The following is a 7,475-nucleotide window of genomic DNA, read 5'->3' as shown; positions in this document are numbered from 1 at the left end:
ATATTGAAACACTGGTACAACATGTACCATCCTATGACATTTTACCAAATCTTACATTCAGATATTCTGGCAATGCTCTTGTTTATATTTTGAAAACACATCACCATGCCCAAAAGTATTGTAATTGTTGCAGTTATTTGGTGCAGCCCATTTTTGGTAAACAAGTGAAGAGGCATAATAACCGCTTTGTATCCATCATTACGCTCCATGTCATCATGATTTTCACGTTACCTCATAATGAACTATGGAAATAGTCTCCAGGAATCGGGTCTCATGGTGGCTGTATTTAGGTAAATAACAGCAACCATAGTGTTTATGTGCAGTAGGAATAACCTTTTTGAGTTTTGCTTCTACCCCTTTCATTATCATACCTGTTAACTTCCCATGTCAGTCTACCGTGAGCTCTCCCTCTTCTGGGAGAGTGGCTTCATGAAGGCATGGAGCATGTCGGACCCGTGGGTGGAGCTAGATTTGCATGTGAAGGGTTAGCCCCTGACAGTTTTAAGTAGGAGCAAAGTGGGTAGGGAGTGAGCATGGCTAAGTGTCACTCCCTACCCAGAGAAAGTGACCCAGAGATCTGGAGATGTACATCCCATTACTTACAGCTGGCATAACTAAGGCCTACACACCTCGTTAGTGTCTGTAACCCATCTACAACTAAAATATCTATAAAGACTAGTAATTCAGTATAAAGTAAAACTATGCCGCAAACACAATTTTAGGGGTTAACTTATTAATCACCCTATGAAGTTGGTTTCTATGTGTGTAATGATCTGTAAAGATGATTACAAGTTTATAAGATATACTGAACAATGAAGCTTTAGGAAGGTAAAAGATCAATTTTTGCATAACTTATACAGTCACCCAGACATTCATATACTGAGCTCTATGCAATCACACCTTATCATTCATATTTCTGAGTAATTTACTACCAAAAGTCTGAATAGTAAAGATTTTATTTTGTTTTAACAGCATATAGAAAATAAATTATTTCCCATGCCTTTTCATGTTTCCAGTTATTATATACAGGTACTATGGTACAGGAATACATTTGATTGTCTGGAAAATCATTCAATGATGTTTAATCTATAGCAGAAATGTAACAATCAGCATCAAAAATACAATATAAAATGCGCAGTTGTGCAAGTAATAAATACAAATCTGTTAATAATAATCCGTAATCCATTATCATTAACAAAAAAAAGTAATCAATGTAAAGAAACTGGACTGCTTAGAAATCCACTTTTGGCTGAAGTGCAGAATACATTCTGAAGGATTGGTATTAATTAGGAGGGGACTAAAACACAGATTCCTATATTTGTAATTATTAAGGAAAAGATGAACTGTGAGGACACTGTATTGCTACCTTCCATTTCCTTAAGTGGACATGATATATAACATCATCCTGGAGCAGGACCTTCAACCCTGCCCTAGTTGCCAAGAGCCCTAGTTATGGTGGTCACTGCCCTAGTAAATGGCACTAAGGAGAATATTTAATAAGTATTCTTTTGTCAAGTTATTAGCAAAATACTTCTTAGCGTCCTTGCCTTCCGAGAATTCATATGTATTCATCTATAGACAACTTTCCATGAATCAGTAAGTAATACAGTAAGTCTGCATATTTGGTTAATATTTTTAAACCGTTCAGCAAAAATTGTTATGACTTTCCTAACTCAGATGCTTACCAACATGAGTTATATATTGTATGTAGCAAGTGTGAGATTAGGGATTAAGTCAACTGCGGTACCATCTATGTCCCTAGAATAATGGACTCCACTGTTGCTGAAAAAAAACAGCTCATGTAGCTTGACTCCTACCAATATAATTTTATGTTTGTGAATATTGCAGAATGCATCCACATGAACACCTAAGCATGTCTAATTAAAACTCTTTAATTCACTCTCAATGGAGTGGCATACTACAGATACCCATCCTTTAATTATACATGCATGTACACACATACGCACACATCCTACGTACTGGCACACATATCTTTGTATTATATACAAAATATACCACTCTAAAATTATTGCTAAGAAATCTGCAACCTAGGTAAGCAAGCTTCTGATCTCAGATTCAATATTAAGATTAATCAAGTCTCAGCTAGAATGCTCACCTAAAAATAAACATAAGAAGAATCACTAGAACCTCCATAATCCAGGACCTAGTTTATTACACCTTAAAGTGCACTTAGATCATATAACAATACAACATTTATTGGTTTTAATAGTATTAGATTAATGTGCCAAGCCATGAATAACCATGTTTGCAATCATTTGGGATTTTAGGTGATTGTGTATTCTCTTAAATAGGAGAATTGCTCTTCTGACCTTATTTTTAAAGAAGTCATATCTGTCTCTGTAGATACAGTTATCAGGATCATTGCTTTAAAGAGATGGCAATTTCCCAAGCTCCCTTACAGCTAAATTGACAGATCTCTTCTTCTGGCCAAAAATACCAGATGCCAAATGCTTGTTTAGTAAATTGAACACTATATACAACCATGACAGCTCGTCCTCCTTAGCTGTCTGCAGCCGCGATCAGTGCATTTTATTTTACCAGAGATATCCCATCACTTTGGGTACAGCTTTATTTGGAGTAGAAAGACAGCATTCATATCGCAACCTTTACCATAGCCCATGGCAATTAGGAAAAGTGTTTTCAGTTTAGAGAACATGTTTACTGTATTATTATACATTAATAAATGTATAATACATCTTTTAAATAAAGATTGTAGTAATCATAACTATAACAGATCCATAATCGGTTTATGTGCCATTATTATATATTATCAAATCATTTAATGTTTAAGCACAGAATTCTAACACTAGTTAAGATTTCGTGACATGCTAATACAATTCACTAAACAGCATTGGGTATACCAACTTCTTTCTTCAATATTTCAAGATGTTTGTTCTTCAGATGTAAGGGCAATGTTAAGGAGTGGAACGTGTTAATACATAGAACATGGATAGGACCATAGTAAATAAATGGGGTTGGGAGGATAACACATGGTGGAGCTGGGCCATAGTAAATAGGTGTCAGTTCAATAGACAACTGGGAACACAAGGTTGTAATGCAACATGTAAATTGGAAACGAACAAGCTAAGGGCGGTAGAAAGCAGAATAATTACAGATTTTCAGTATGAGCAACATTCTACTATCATTGTTAAGATATTTAATGCAAATAATTTGGTTTTGTATGTTTTTTACAGCCTCATTTTCATATTGGAGAGCTATTGCCTCTAGATATAAAGTATTACAGGACTGAACCTGTGCTTGGCTTGTCTGGGGAAGGATTGTGAGCTGGAACTACTTACAAACCTCCTGTCTTTTGGTCATTATTATTATTATTATTATCTTTTATTTATATAGCGCCAACAGTTTACGCAGCGCTTAATACAATACATAAATTCAAGGGATATGACAAGACAAGAATTGACAGACTAAGACAAACCGATACATTTGGTGGAGAGAGCCCTGCTCGCAAGCTTACAATCTAGAGGGAAAATGGGGTGATAAACATAAGGCATAGAGAAAGGGTGAGAGGTATTGTGGGGGTATCAATGACAAGGATGTTCTAGCAGCTAAGATGGTATGCTTCTCTGAAGAAGTGGGTTTTTAGATGTTTCTTGAATGTCGGGAGGGAGGGTGAATTCTGAAGGTTCCTTGGGAGCAGATTCCAGAGATATGGGGCAGCTCGAGTGAAATCTTGTAGACGGGAAAAGGAAGAGGTGATGAGTGAGGAGGAGAGCCTTAGCCCATGGGAGGAACGTAGGGATCGAGTAGGAGAGTATTTGCTAATGAGGTCAGAAATGTACGGAGGAGCGGTATTGTGGATGGCCTTATATGTCAGTACCAGGATCTTAAATTTAATTCTAAAGGTAATCGGAAGCCAGTGGAGGGTTTCACAGAGGGGGGAAGCAGAAGAGGAGCGACGTGCAAGGAAGATGAGCCTAGCAGCGGCATTAAGGATAGACTGTAGTGGAGAGAGTCGAGACAGTGGAATGCCAACCAGAAGAGTGTTGCAGTAGTCAAGACGGGAAATGATAAGTGAATGAACCAGAGTTTTTGTGGATTCTTGGGTGAGGAATGGGCGGATACGAGAGATGTTTTTTAGGTGCAGGCGGCAGGATCTGGCGAGGGACTGAATGTGAGGGATGAAGGAGAGGTTTGAGTCAAGGATGACCCCAAGGCATCGGGCCTGGTTAGTAGGAGAGATTGTTGTGTTGTTAATGGTGATAGAGAATTCAGGTAGTGGAGTGGAGATGGAGGGAGGGAAGATAATGAGTTCCGTTTTAGAAAGATTAAGTTTCAGGTAGTGTTGTGACATCCATGAAGAAATAGTAGACAAGCAGCTGGTGATCCGGGACATGAGAGATGGAGAGAGATCAGGAGAAGACAGGTAGATTTGGGTATCATCTGCATATAGATGATACTGGAGGCCAAATGAGTTGATTAGTTTGCCAAGAGAGGAAGTATAAAGAGAGAACAGCAGAGGGCCAAGGACTGAACCTTGGGGGACACCAACCGAAAGTGGAAGGGGCGAAGATGTGTTGCCTGAGAAGTTGACAGAGAAGGAACGGTTAGACAGATATGAGGAGATCCAGGAGAGAGCTGTATCTCGAATGCCCATAGAAGCAAGTGAGTCAAGAAGAAGGTGGTGATCAACAGTATCGAAAGCAGCAGAGAGATCCAGTAGAATTAGAATAGAGTAGTGACCTTTAGCTTTGGCAGAGAGCAAGTCATTGGAGACTTTTGTTAGAGCTGTTTCAGTAGAGTGAAGAGGTTTGAAACCAGACTGTAGAGGGTCAAGGAGGGAATTAGAGGAGAGGAAGTTAGTGAGGCGATTGTACACAATCCGTTCAAGCAGCTTAGAGGTAAAAGGAAGCAGAGAGATAGGGCGGTAGTTAGTCAAACAGACGGGGTCTGAGGAAGGATTCTTTAGAATTGGTGTGATTAGCGCATGCTTGAAGGCAGATGGTACAGATCCAGATGATAGAGAAAGATTGAATAGGTGGGTAAGTGATGGACCAAGGGATGGACATAGAGACTTTGTGAGGTGTGAAGGGATGGGGTCAAGGGGACAGGTTGTTGGGTGAGAGGAAGAAAGAAGAGTGGTCATAAGGATAAAAGATGACCTGTATATGTAGGGGCAAGTCTGGGTCACTGCATATGCTGGTTCTGCAAGCCATGCTGGGGTAGGTTCCACTCATGCCTCGCATTGGCCAGCTTTCAAGGTCTAACTCCACGCACCACCTCATTAAATTAAATTCTTAGTCTGGATTTTTAATGTTACTTGAATTTAGTATTTAACAATTAGTATTTCTAAGAAACAGAGACCTTCGAGCGTTTCAGGCCCCCGTATGTTAGTAAGGCACCAGTCTACCAACAGGTACCTGGGTACTCATTACCAGGCCTATTCATTAAGGGCAAATCTAAAATCTAATGTAGTATACAATGTAATGCCTGCATTGCTCAATAAAACATTTGTTTGAATACATGTAAGTAAAATACAAAAATTCTGCTTGAATCATGAGTCCTGTAACGTCTATAGATGTTCCCTAAATTAATACCACACACTATACTCCGCAACAGGGGCATTTACCTGGTTGGTGGAGTTGGTAGAGTTTTTACACTATACATCATCTTATACTTACACCATAAGCACTATAATAATATATCAGTAGTAAGTTCACACTTACTTTACCTTATTGGTGAATCTTGTGTCCCAAAGAAATACTCTTTTTCAGGATCCAGCCTTCTGAAGTACATCTTCTTGGGTGGCTTCACTACTACTTTTTTTTTTTTGCAGTTGGAGACTCTCTACAACCCAACGTAGGGCACAGAAGCTTATACATCCTATATGTGGTGCTCGGCTGAGTCTCTCTTGTTATATGTCTCAACATAGTTACCCTTTAACTCCTACCTTGCACACTATAGACAGTCACTTCCAATGCCATAAACACAAAGAAAGAGACTGACCCGCTAAACCTTATGTATCTGTCAACCCTGTTAAAATTAAGACTGCACTTTCCTCTAATTAATAGTATCTATCGTAGGACTTTTATAATAGTAAATAAATAAGAAAAGCTGATGCACTAAAGCAAGTTACAGTCTTAAATCCTCTGTATTTCTATAGTGATGCTTATAAAATATGTTTGTTTACAGACAATTTGGCCACATAGAGTTATGAAAAGAGATGAAAGTGCTTTCTCGTATTATAGTTGGTATGTTCAAATTTCCTATTTCCACTTTGATGGCAGTTCTACCCGTGACCTTCGACGTCTCCTAGAATATCATTAACTATCCAAAACATGAATATAATTTCACAATTTTGTTTGCTTTTTTTAAGTGAAATGGTAACCATTCAGGAAATGTAACCGATTGATGTCATCTCACAGGAAAACAGGAAGGTGAGTGAATGTGGAAAAATATAATGAATTGTAGAACAATGGGAGATGCGGTGAAACTATGGTTTATAAAGGTTATGGACTGCAGGTTGCTTTCCAGATTGTAAATGACGTGACATGGACTTTTACAAATATTTATTATCAGCCTTTATTTCTGTAAACCCACTCCCTGATAACATCTACGTATCCTGGGAACACACGTTGGATTTGCACATTTAAAGGGAATCAGGAATTTTTACAGGTTTATTGATAATTATTAAATGTCATCACGACATATTCAGTAAAATCAATGTTACTTCACTGCTTGCAAGCTAGCTGGATTAGAAATAAGCACTTTTTGTTAAAGCAGAACTTATCTGCACTTTTCTGGCAAAGCTCTGTCAGTAGAACGCTATGGTCTCTGGAACATCTGAGATGTCTTTCCACCAAGAACAGGGTCTTTAGTTTCTGGGGTACTATATGGCACCTCATCAAAAAAAGAGCAGTGTGTATGGTTGTGGTCATAGGACAGAATTCTGAACATTTTCGATCATTGGAAAGGCCTGGGTCTACAATGACCGATTATTCCTCAAATAACACCAGTTCCATTAAAGATACCACAAGAAGGAAAAAAACCAACATCATATGGATCTTTTTAGGATTTAAAGACTTTTTTTTAAAGAGATTCCCTTTAATTTTGCAAATAGTTTGATAAAGTAAAAGTATTTGACTCATCTAAATTAAAAGCACTATGTCCTATGTTTTGCTGATCTGAAAATAAATGTAATTTAGCTTAATTCTAAAAGGAACCGTACTATAAAATGACTTAGTGGTCGAGAACCTCATATAAGAAATGACAGCTATAATAAATTATACAGAACACTATTGTTCAGTAATGAACCATAATTAACCTATAAGTACCAGTTGGGCATGTATGCTATCTCCCATGTCACGTTTTGATTTCAGTAAGCCAATGCAATTATTTAAATATGATATTTTTGGGAAGTGACCTATACACATATTTTTAATTTCATTCTTGGGTAATAAAAGGGCCATCAAGTTTTCAACCGGCAAGAAATATCC

This window comes from Sceloporus occidentalis, unplaced genomic scaffold (genome assembly GCF_023333645.1).
Source record: "Sceloporus occidentalis isolate IW3139 unplaced genomic scaffold, rSceOcc1.0.p SCAF_213, whole genome shotgun sequence".
NCBI lineage: Eukaryota > Metazoa > Chordata > Lepidosauria > Squamata > Phrynosomatidae > Sceloporus > Sceloporus occidentalis.
Note: the sequence above shows the minus strand (reverse complement) of the source record.